Raw genomic sequence first — 12,487 nt, 5'->3', positions numbered from 1 at the left:
AAAATAAAAAAAGAAAATGGTGAACTCAAGGATTCTGTCTCCCGGCTTCAGAAGCAGATACTCAGTCTCAAATCTGCTAAGATTGCCCTGAGTGAGAGTTTTACTTCAGAGGGAGGAATGCTGCCACCAGCAGGCACAACAAGGATTCCATTAAACAGGAAGTTATGATTGCCACCTGGACATTTTGGGCTCCTCCTACCTTTAAGTCAACAGGCTAAGAATGGAGTTACAGTGTTGACTTGGGTGATTGACCCAGACTATCAAGATGAAATCAGTCTACTACTGCACAATGGATGTAAGGAAGAGTATGCATGGAATACAGGAGATCCATTAGGGCGTCTGTTAGTATTACCATGCCCTGTGATTATGGTCAATGGGTAACTACAACAGCACAATCCAGGCAGGACTACAAATGACCCAGACCCTTCAGGAATGAAGGTTTGTGTCACTTTATCAGAAAAAAAAAACACGACCTGCTGAAGTACTTGCTGAAGGCAAAGGGAATACAGAATGGATAGTAGAAGAAGGTAGTCGTCAGTACCAGCTACAACCACGTGACCAGCTGGAGAAATGAAGACTGTAATTGTCATGAGTATTTCCTCCTTCTTTTGTTAAGAAAACATGTTTATGCATATATACACTTGTACTAAGAAAATATCTTCATTTTATTTCCTTTCTCCTTTATCATGTGACATAAGATTTATTGACTTCACATCGACATTTAAGTATTGTTAACTTTATGTAACAGTATTTGTGTTGGGGATTGGTGCAGTTGCAGTTGTACAAAGGATAGTTGTATTATGTTTGGTGTAATTATGACCTTATTATCATCTATATTTGAATATTATGTATGATCTCAGGAGATGTGTATGGGTTCAAGTTGACAAAAGGTAGACTTGTGATGGTTAATACTGGTCAACTTGATTGGACTGAAGAATACAAGGTATTGATCCTGGGTGTTTCTGTGACAGTGTTGCCAATGGAGATTAACATTTGAGTCAGTGGGCTGGGAAAGGCCGACCCACCCTTAATCTGAGTAGGCACAATCTAATCACCTGTCAGTGTGACTAGAATATAAGCAGACAGAAAAATGTGAAAAGAGAGATGGCCTAGCCTCCTAGCCTACATCTTTCTCTAGTGCTGGATGCTTTCTGTCCTTGAACGTTGGACTCCAAGTTCTTCAGTTTTGGAACTCGGACTGGCTCTCCTTGCTCCTCAGCCTGCAGACAGCCTATTTTGAGACCCTGTGATCATGTGAGTTAATACTTAATAAATTCCCCTATAGATATATTCCATTAGTTCTGTCCCTCTAGGGAATCCTGACTAATACAAACTGTAAGGCTTGCAATAATATAAACCATTATTTTAAACTGATGACAACACTAATTGCATAAACAAAGATAAAACTAATAAAAACTGCCAATGAACTTCATCCTCATGCTTTTAATTTTTTTGTCTATTTGTATCTTATTGTACTGCCTATGCCTTCAAAAGTTGTTATAGTTATTTTTGATCAGTTCATCTTTTAGCCTTTCTTTTATTATTATTATTATTATTATTATTATTATTATTATTATACTTTAAGTTTTAGGGTACATGTGCACAATGTGCAGGTTAGTTACATATATATACATGTGCCATGCTGGTGTGCTGCACCCATTAACTCGCCATTTAGCATTAGGTATATCTTCTAATGTGATTCCTCCCCCCTTCCCCCACCCCACAACAGTCCCCAGAGTGTGATGTTCCCCTTCCTGTGTCCATGTGTTCTCATTGTTCAATTCCCATCTATGAGTGAGAACATGCAGTGTTTGGTTTTTTGTCCTTGTGATAGTTTACTGAGAATGATGATTTCCAATTTCATCCATGTCCCTATGAAGGACATGAACTCATCATTTTTTATGGCTGCATAGTATTCCATGGTGTATATGTGCCACATTTTCTTAATCCAGTCTATCATTGTTGGACATTTGAGTTGGTTCCAAGTCTTTGCTATTGTGAATAGTGCCGCAATAAACATACTTGTGCATGTGTCTTTATAGCAGTATGATTTATAGTCCTTTGGGTATATACCCAGTAATGGGATGGCTGGGTCAAATGGTATTTCTAGTTCTAGATCCCTGAGGAATTGCCACACTGACTTCCACAAGGGTTGAACTCGTTTACAGTCCCACCAACAGTGTCAAAGTGTTCCTATTTCTCCACATCCTCTCCAGCACCTGTTGTTTCCTGACTTTTTAATGATGGCCATTCTAACTGATGTGAGATGGTATCTCATTGTGGTTTTGATTTGCATTTCTCTGATGGCCAGTGATGATGAGCATTTTTTAATGTGTATTTTGGCTGCATAAATGTCTTCTTTCGAGAAGTGTCTGTTCATATCCTTCGCCCACTTTTTGATGGGGTTGTTTGTTTTTTTCTTGTAAATTTGTTTGTGTTCATTGTAGATTCTGGATATTAGCCCTTTAAAAACTGCTAATGAACTTCATCCTCATGCTTTTAATTTTTTTTGTCTATTTGTATCTTATTGTACTGCCAGTGCCTTCAAAAGTTGTTATAGTTATTTTTGATCAGTTCATCTTGTAGTCTTTCTACTCAAGATATGAGTAGTTTACATATCACACCTACAATGTTAAAATATTCTGTGTTTTCTTTGTGCTATTACCAGTGAGTTTTGTACCTTCAAATTATTTATTTTTGCTCATTAACATTCTTTTCTTTCACATCAAAGAACTTTTAGCGTTTCTTATAGAACACTTCTGCTGTTGATGTAATTCTTCAGTTTTTGTTTTTCTGAGAAAGTCTTTATTTCTCCTACATGTTTGAAGAATATTTTTTGCTATATATACCATTCTAGGGTAAAAAGGGATTTTATTCCTTCAACACTTTAAATATGTCATGCCAGTCTCTCCTGGCCTGTGAGGTTTCCACTGAAAAGTCTGCTGCGAGATATATTGAAGTGCCATTGTATGTTATTTGTTTCTTGCTGCTTTTAGGATCCTTTCTTTGTCACCTTTGGAAGTTTTATTATCAAATGTCTCGATGTAGTCTGATTTGGCTTAAATCTGTTTGGTCTTCTATCACCTTCTTGTAATTGAATATTAATGTCATTCTCTGGGTTTGGGAAGTTCTGTCATTATTCCTTTGAATAAACTTTCTACCCCTATCTTTCTCTCTACCTCCTCTTTAAGGCCAATAACTCTTAGATTTGCCAGTTTTAGGCTATTTTCTAGATCTTGTGAGTGTGCTTTTTTCTTTATTCCTTTTTTTGTCTCTTCTCTGTGTGTATTTTCAAGTAGCCTGTCCTCAAGCTCACTAATTCTTTCTTCTGTTTAGTCAATTCTGCTGTTAAGAAACCTTTTGCATTCTTCAATATTCAATTGAATTTTTCAGCTCAAGAATTTCTGCTTGGTTCCTTTTAATTATTTCCATCCCATTTTAAAATTTATCTGGTAAGATTCTGAATTCCTTCTCTGTGTTATCTTGATTTTCATTGAGCTTCCTCAAAACAGCTATTTTGAGTTCTCCTGTCTGAAATGTTTACTATCTCAGTCTCTCTGAGATTGGTCATTATGCTTAATTTACTTTGTTTGGTGAAGGCACCTTTTTGTGGATGGTCTTGATACTGTGGCTGTTCATCAGTGTCTAGGCATTGAAGAGTTAGATATTTATTGTTGTCTTCACAGTCTGTGCCTGTTTATGCTTGTCCTCCCTGGGAAGGCTTTCCGAATATTCACAGGGACTTGGGTGTTGTTATCTAAGTCTTTGATCATTGCATTATATGTACATTTGGTGGCTCCTCAAGCCCAGTAATGCTGTGGCTCTTGCATACTCATATAAATACCATCTTGGTAGTGTTGGATAAGATCCTGAAGAATTCCATGGATTACCAGACAGAGGCTCTCGTTCTCTTCCCTTTCCCCCAAACAAACAAAGTCTCTTTCTGTGCTGAGCTGCCTGGAGCTAGGAGAGGGGTAACACAAGTGCCCCTGTGGCCACCACCACTAGGGCTGTGCTTGGTCAGCCCTGAAGCCTGTACAGCCCTGATTCTCACTCAAGGCCTATCATAACTACTGCCTATATTCTGTCAAGGCCCTAGGGCTCTACAATCAGCAGGTTGCAAAGCCAGCCAGGTTTCTATTCTTCCCTTCTGGGTGGCGAATTCCTCCAGGTTCCAGGCAGTTCCACAGATGCCATCTGGGAGTCAGCACTTAGATTCAGAAATCTTAAGTATCAACCTGGTGCTCTGTTCCAATGTGGCTGAGCAGGCACCAAAGCCAGAAGACAAAGTCCTTTTCACTCTTCCCTCCCCTTTCCACAAATACACAGTTATCTCCCTGTGGCCACTACTGCCCCAGGCCCACAGCACCTAGTGCCTGGCTACTAGCAATGTTCACTCAAGGCCCAAGGGCTCTTCAGTAAGGGTATGGTGAATCCTGTCTGATCTGGGACTCACCCTTCAGGGCAGTGAGTTCCACTCTGGCCCTGGGTAGGTATAGAAGTGCCATTCAAGAGTCAAGGCCTGGAATTGGGGAACCCAGGAGCCCGCTTGGTGCTCTTTCTCACTGTGGCCAAGCTGGTACCTAACCTGCAAGTCAAAGTCTCCTTTATCTTCCCTTTGCTTTTATCAAGCAGAATGAGTCTCTGCTCACAGTCACCATAGCTGTGCATATGTTGGGTGACACCTGAAGGTAGCATATCTCTGAATCTCACCCAAGGCCCATGGTAAGTACTGCCTGGCTACCACTGGTGACTATTCGGGGCCCAAGGGCTCTTTAGTTAGCAGGTGATAAATCCTGCAGGACTGGGTCTTTCACTTTAATACAGCATGTTCCCTTCTGGCACAGGGTGTGTCTAGTAATGTCACCCATCAGCTAGGACCTAAAATTGAGGCCTCAGGACTCTTCCTGGTACCCTATCCTACTGTGGCTAAGTTGTTATTCAAGTTACAAGACAAAGTCCTCTATTTTCCCTTCTCCCCTCCTCAAGCAGAAGGAAGGAGTCTCTCCTAGAGCTGCAAGCTGCACTGCCTGACATTGTGGGAGGGGTTACACAAGCACTCCCTTGACCACCCTGGCTGGTATCTCACTAGGTCATGTGTACCCCACATTCACTGGCTCTGAGCCCAGCAAAGCACCAGGATTTGCTCAAGAATTGCAGTCCTTGTGCCCTAGACTGCTTTTCAAGTTTATTTAGGACCCCAGAGCCTCAGCTTGCAGTAGTGGTACTTTCTAGAACTCAGGTTCTGACCACTGGGATTGGCATTTCTTATCTGATTAGGGTTTGTCTAAATGTTCCCTCTGTGGGCACCAGCTAAGTTCTGCCCAGTATTGCTTTCTGCTGTGACAGGGCAGCCCTGAGTTCCAACACAAACTACCACAGTCACTGCACTCTCCCTCTCCCAAATTCACAGAGTCTCTCTCCATACCATGCAACCGCTGCTAGGAGATGGGAGAAGACAGATCAAGACTGTCTTCCCTACCCTCTTCAGTGCCTCTTTCCTTAAAATGATGTTGAAACCAGGTACTGTGATCTCTCACATGATTTTTGGTTCTTATGAAGGTGCTTTTTGTGTAAGTAGTTGCTCAATTTGGTGTTGCTGTGGGGAGGATGATTGGTGGAGGCATCTATTCAGCCATCTTGCTCCACCCAGTCTCTTGTATGACTTTTAATTGGAGAATTGAACCCATTTACATTCAATGTTGTTATTGGCAAGTAAAGACTTTCTACTGCCCTTTTTTGCTTGTTTTCTGGTTGTTTTGCAGCTCCTCTCTTCCCTTCTTTCTTTCTTCCTTTGTAGCTGTGTTATTTTCTCTGGCATTAAATTTTAATTGCTTTTTATTTTTAGTGAATCTATTACAGGTTTTTGCATTCTGGCTACCATGAGGCTTACCAAAAAATATGTCATAGATGTAACAAGTTATTTTAAAGAGAGGACAGCTTATCTTAAATCACAAAGAAAATAATAGAAACAAAGAAAAAAATTCTACAATTTAACTTCTTCCCCTCTACGTTTTGATTTTAATCATCTCTACTTATGTATTTGTATACTACCTATCTTTTAACAGGTTTCTTCAGTGATTATTGTTTTTGATAGATTTGTCTTCTGGGCTTCATACCAGAGTTTTGAGTTGATTACACAATTACAGTAGTAGAGTACTCTGGGTTTGTCCATGTACTTAATTTTGCCAGTGGATTGTATACCTTCAAATGTTTTCTTTTTGCATTCTTTCAAATTGAAGAGCTCCTTTACCATTTCTTGTAAGATTGGTCTGGTGATGGTTAATTCTCTCAACTTTTGTTTATCTGGGAAAGACTTTATCTCTGCTTTATTTTTGAAGGATAACTTTGCTGGATACAGTATTCTTGGATGACAGCTTCCTGCTCCCTGCCCCTCAGTAGTTTGAAAATGTCATCCTACTCCCTCCTGGCCTGTATGGTTTCCATTGAGAAGTCTGTTGCCAAATAAATTGAAGCTCCTTTATATGTTATGCACATCTTTTCTCTTGCTGTATTTAGGATCTTCTGTTTGACCTTGACCTTTGAGAGTTTGACTATTATATGCCTTGGGGTGGTTTGACTATTATATGCCTTTAGGGTAGATGATTTTGGTTGAATCTGTTTGGTGTGCTCTGACCTTCCTATACCTGGATATTTATCTTTCTCAAGTTTTGGAAAGTTTTTGTTATTATTTATTGAATTATGCTTTTGATCCCCTTGCTCAACTCCCTCTTGTACACAAATAATTCTTACATTTGATGTTTTGAGGCAGTTTTCTGTATCTTATAGGTGATCTCTTTTCCTTTTCATTCTTTTTCTCTCCTTTATTTTCAAAAAGCTTTTCTTTGAGCTCACTGATTCTTTCTTCAGCTCCATTTTGTTATTGAAAGCCTCTAATGATTTTTTTCAGATTAGCAAATGTATTTCTAAGTTTCATGATTTCTGATTTTTTCTATTTAAAATTTTTATTAACTTTTTCTGATAAATTTCTGAATTGCTTCTCTGTGTTGTCTTGGAAATCACTGAGTTTCCATAATATTGCCATTTTGAATTGCTGATCAGAGGGCTCAAATATTGCTGTCTCATTAGGTTCAGTCACTGGTTCCTTGCTTTGTCCATTTGGGAAGGTTATGGTTCCCTGTTCAGTATTACTTCTTGTGGATACATGTCTGTTTTTGCATTGAGGAATTATTTATTCCAGTCTTCTCTGTCTGTCTTGTTTTGGTTTTTATTCATTATGTTTGCTTAGAGATTCTTTATAATTTGCCTGTTGGGTTTCAGGTTTTTTTCCTCACTAGGTCACTGTCTTCTTTTCAGTAGTAGATGGTGCCTTAAGCTCTGTTTTTCCTAGGCTCTAGTAAACAATGGGAGCTCTGCCCATCCCAAATGTGGAAACTTCCAAAGAGGAACTGTCAATTTTAATTATATGACCTCTATCCATTAGGTGTAGTTCCTTTATTTCCTAGTAAGGAAGGTAAAGTCAGTTTCTCTCCTCACTGAGCTCTTCTGTCAGCCTGGTTTGAAAATCCAGTAGAGAGCTCCAGGTCACAATCAAGCCCCGGGGTACATGATAATTATGCATAGCTTATTCCAGTTACTCTCTATCAGTATAGTAATCATGACAAGAAAAATAATTTAAAAAGAATCCAGCTGGCCAGGTGCAGTGGTTCATGCCTGTAATCCCAGCACTGTGGGAGACTGAGGCTGGCAGACTGCTTGAGCCCAGGAGTTTGAGACCAGCCTGGGCAACATGGTGAAACCTCTTCTCTTTGAAAAACTGCAAAAATTAACTGGGTGTCATGGTGTGCATCTGTAGTCCCAGCTACTCAGGAGGCTGAGAGGTGGGAGGATCGCTTGAGCCCAAGAGGTCAAGGCTGGAGTAAACTGACCACACAACTGCACTCCAGCCTGGGCAACAGAGTGAGACCCTGTCTCAAAAAAAATCTAGCAATAAAAGAACTGAACTTTTCTTAACTAAACAGTGGCTTTTCCCTTGAGCTAATGTGACTATAAATTGCCTCTTTATTTTGATAATTTTTATAGACTATATCCTAGAAGGCATATTTTTATCAAGTAAAGGTATAATACAAAAACAAAAATTTTCTTGAGTGTGCTAATACAACCTTCCAGTGTTAATGATAATCAGGACTGGGGGGAATTAATCTCCTTCCTGTGAAATGCTGAACACTTGTCCTGAAAAAATACTGACATCAGACTCTAGTATATTCAATGTTTTATATATTATAGCCTATTTCCTCTTTCTTTCTTTATTTGGATAAAACTTTCTTTATATGACACCCATTAATACTACCCACAGTAGAAGAAATTTCTGATTTATTTTCAATCTGGTACTTTCTGCTGCCGTGACAAATAACCTGTTAGAAAGAATAACAGAAAAAATAAACTAATATTTATTGAGAGAATATTAAAGTTATGATATTGGACCCCGAAGGGGTGTTCAGGCAATACAACATATTGTCTCAGCTCAAGGGTCTTTTATTTATTTGGGGAGATAAGATACATAAAGTTCCCTAACAGAACACAATACAAAATACATTATTTGCCAAATGATTAAAACCGTAAAATGTGTGCTATAAGAATTCAAAGGAAAGGTGATTTGCTGTGGGCCAGGGTGGTCAGAAAAGGCTTTACATAGGTAGAATTTGGACCTTGAAGATTAGATAGGATCTAGATTGGTGGCAATGAATGCAGAGGCCAAAGGTAAAAGGAAAGTCACAGGTTGTAATGCACAACACCCCAAGCTAAGTGAGGGGGACATGAAGAAAGTAGCCTGACTCCAGTAGAAATTTTGGGCAGTAAGGGAATAGATGGGAACTCATTAAGAGAACTCATCATCTTTATTTCAGTATTCTCTGCACCTCTTTCAAAACAGAGTTATGTATAAAAAATGATTATTAGATTAATTCAGCAGGTAAATTGGTATCAGTTTGGGTGGGACCTTATAATAAGACTAATAAGTTTATTCTGTGAGTGATGGGGACTACTGAAGGTTTTTGAGCTAGGGCATGATGTGAAGAAAATGTTTCAGGAAGATGAGGAAGTGATTCTCCTATCAAAGCACACTTTCATCTTATGCCAGAGATTGCTGTAATCCCTGGACCTTCTGAGAGGATTGGTGAGAGCCATTCTCCTCATCAGAATTCAGACTCTCCAAGTACATCCTATATACAAGAGCTCTAGTTCAGAGATGAGAGGCCTTTCACATCAAGAATTTTGTTGTTTAGAAGCATCTGTGGGTGACATTCTGTGCAATCACCTCCCAGTCAGAGACAATGATTAACTCTTGCTTGAAGAAAAAATTACTTTATCACTTAGTTCTTCAGACCTAACCAGACCTGTATGATTATTCCTAGGAATTTCAAAACTGCCACAGGACTTAGACAGAGTCACAAGTTAAATTCATGCCTTCTACCTCAAAGAAAGTACTTCTTCAAGGGTACCAAATTGCCCTTATGTATTTCCATGCATATTGGCGATAGACAGTGCCAATGATGGAAGAGTCTTTAATCTTAGTCAATTATTTACCTTTTTTTTTTTTTTTTTACAGCCCAGAGGTCTTTTATTATTATTTTTTTTAACACCTATTATGCCATGAATTCATAGAGAATAGGTTCCAGCAGCTCTGGCTCCTTCCCATTGGTTCTCACAAAGTGTGCTTCTCTGGGTGAAGCAGGCTGGCACTTTAGTTGAACCCACGTACCTTTCTCTTTGGCTTCATTCTTTTTCTGATCATTTTCCTTCATGCGTTTCAGGAAGCTATCTCGGCTCTTAGAGTGCTTAATGTGCTCAATACGCACATTAATTCTCTTGGCAAGAATCTTGCCCTTAACTTGTTTGTTTACAACAATGCCAACAGCATGCTGGGTAACACTGTAGACTCTTCCAGTTTTGCCATGGTAACACTTGTGGGGCATTCCTTTTTGAACAGTACCCATTCCCTTGATGTGTACAATATCACCTTTCTTATAGATTCACATATACATGACCAAAGGAACAACTCCATGTTTTCTAAAAGGCCTAGAGAACATATATCGGGTGCCTCTCCTCTTTCCCTTTGTGTTCGTCATTTTGGCGAATTACTGGAAGATGGTGGTTCCGGCCGAAAGGGCATTTACCAGCTTTCTATATAGGAATTCAAGATACCTTGGCCTATACTAACATTTTACCAGTGTAGTCTTCACATGAGTTGTATACTTTTGATTACATATTTGGGATGATTAGATAAGTGGATGTTTTCCAAAAGCTTTTTTCTCTTTTATTCCCTCATATGAGGAATGAAGAGGCATTACCATTCTGGGGTAGGATGGCTGTCTGGTTGACCAAGTATATAATAGGAAAAAGGAGAGAGAATAGGGAAAAACTAACATTTCTGGCCGGGTGCGGTGGTTCACGCCTGTAATCCCAACACTTTGGGAGGCCAAGGTGGGCAGATCACGAGGCCAGGAGATCAAGACCATCCTGGTTAACACAGTGAAACCCCATCTCTACTAAAAATACAAAAAAAAAAATTAGCTGGGTGTGGTGGCAGATGTCTGTAGTCCCAGCTAATCGGGAGGCTGAGGCAGGAGAATGGCGTGAACTCGGGAGGCAGAGCTTGCAGTGAGCCGAGATCACACCACTGCATTCCAGCCTGGGTGACAGAGTGGGACTCCATCTCAAAAAAAAAAAAAAAAAAAAACTAACATTTCTGAAATTTGGGGTAGTGAGGGTGATAAAATACATACGTGAAAAGCTGCCTAACAAAACATAATACAGGATATGTTATTGGTCAAATGAATAGAACTATAAAGTTTGTGCTATCAAAATTCAAAGGATACAATGATTTCCTGTGAGTTGGTTTGGTCAGAAAAGGCTTCACAGAGGAGGTAGAATTTGGGCCTTGAAGACTAGATAGGATCTGGATTGTCCGCGAGCAGTGCAGAAGCAGAAGATATAAGGAAAGTCACAGGTTGTAGTGAACAAGACCCCAAGCTAAGTGAAGAGGACATGAAGAAAGTAGCCTGGCTCCAGTAAAGAATTTGGGGGCTATATGGGAACTCACTGGAGTCAGAGACATCATCATCTTTATTTCAGTATTCTCTGCAACTCTTGGAAAATAAGGTTGCATATAGAAAATGATTGTTAGATTATTTCAAAGTGTGCAACTAACATTTGTTGAACGCCAATTATGTGCCAGGTATAACCACTTTGTGAGTTGTAAACATTAAATAACCCCATTTTATAGATGAGGAAACTTAAGCTCAAAGAAACCCAAAGTCACACAGCTAGCAAGTGACAGATCCTGGCTCAAAAGTCCAAACTCTTTTAACAACTATACCACCCAGTATCTCTCCTTTGTTCCTGTTTACCTTTCAGTTTATAGATCTTTTAAGGACCACTTGAAAGAAAATTATTTTAGTTCCTGTACCTCTTTCACCAGAAAGAGAAAGTGGAAAAATATGGATAGAGCTCTAGCATGGGAAGCATCTCCCACTTCTGCCACTAAGTTCAATGCATGACTTTTGGAAAGCCTCTTCTCTCTGGACCTGTTTAAATTCCATGATCTTTAAGCTATCTTCAGCTATAATATCACATTTTGATACCACCTTACACTGATGGGACAGATGTCAAGCTGACTAACCTCAACCTGATATCTTTCACCAAATGGCTCCAAGCTCAACCTGATATCTTTCACCAAATGGCTCCTTTCCTTTTTCAGAAGGAATGCTATTATAATCTAGAGGCCACTGTAAACCTGCATAATTGATACATCTTCCACATTCTGGAACCAAATTTCTTTCTTCATGTATTCTCTCCATATACACTTACTTGTTCCCTCTTAACACATCTACCCTAACATTTTGGCCACATGCCTATAAACAACCTGTTCATACACTTGTCATTTGCCTTTTTATGAGAGTAGGAATCCTAGGCCTCATTTCTGAAAACATCAAACACAATACACTGGGTTATAGAAGGGTACTCCTTTGGGTAGCGAGGTGTTTTCCAAGTAACTTTTTCCCCGTGTTTCTAGATAAGAATGTATCCATACTCTCAGCTCTTGGAAAACTTACTTCATGCAGTAATATTATGGATGTTCATTTTATTCCTTTACCTTTGTCGTCAAACCCTAAGCTCTAAATTGGTGTGTGTTCCTGAAATAAGGCAAGTCTCTAATCAATTAGTTCAATTCATAAAGCATTTCCTGAAGGTACACATCAAAAGGTCATGTGGAGGGACATAAAGATAAATAAATGGTGGCCTCTGTCCTCAAGGAGTTTGCAATTGCAGGGAAAGACAATCTAACACAAGACATGGTGTGCTCATTGCCATAAAAATGATGCTACTAATTACATACCTAATATAGGCTTAGTTCTGCGTTAAGCAATGTGTGATACATGTGGAAATTGTGTGATTGTTAGTGATGTTTAAACCTGAGTATATCAGTAAAGGGGGGAAGTGGGCTATTCTGGTGAGAGTTTTGAGA

The 12,487-nt window shown here is 39.3% G+C and overlaps 1 protein-coding gene and 1 pseudogene across 3 annotated transcripts in view; one reads left to right on the top strand and one right to left on the bottom strand.

Moving 5' to 3' along the window:
- ZDHHC15 (zinc finger DHHC-type palmitoyltransferase 15) overlaps window positions 1-12,487 on the top strand; it is a 163,773-nt gene that overhangs the window by 139,359 nt on the left and 11,927 nt on the right. The gene's annotated exons all lie outside the window — the stretch shown is intronic.
- Window positions 9,596-10,147, bottom strand: LOC129024379 (large ribosomal subunit protein eL21-like; annotated as a pseudogene).

This window comes from Pongo pygmaeus, chromosome X, assembly GCF_028885625.2.
Source record: "Pongo pygmaeus isolate AG05252 chromosome X, NHGRI_mPonPyg2-v2.0_pri, whole genome shotgun sequence".
NCBI classification, from domain to species: domain Eukaryota; kingdom Metazoa; phylum Chordata; class Mammalia; order Primates; family Hominidae; genus Pongo; species Pongo pygmaeus.
The sequence above is the reverse complement of the archived record's forward strand: the minus strand, read 5'-3'. Positions and strand labels throughout refer to the sequence as shown.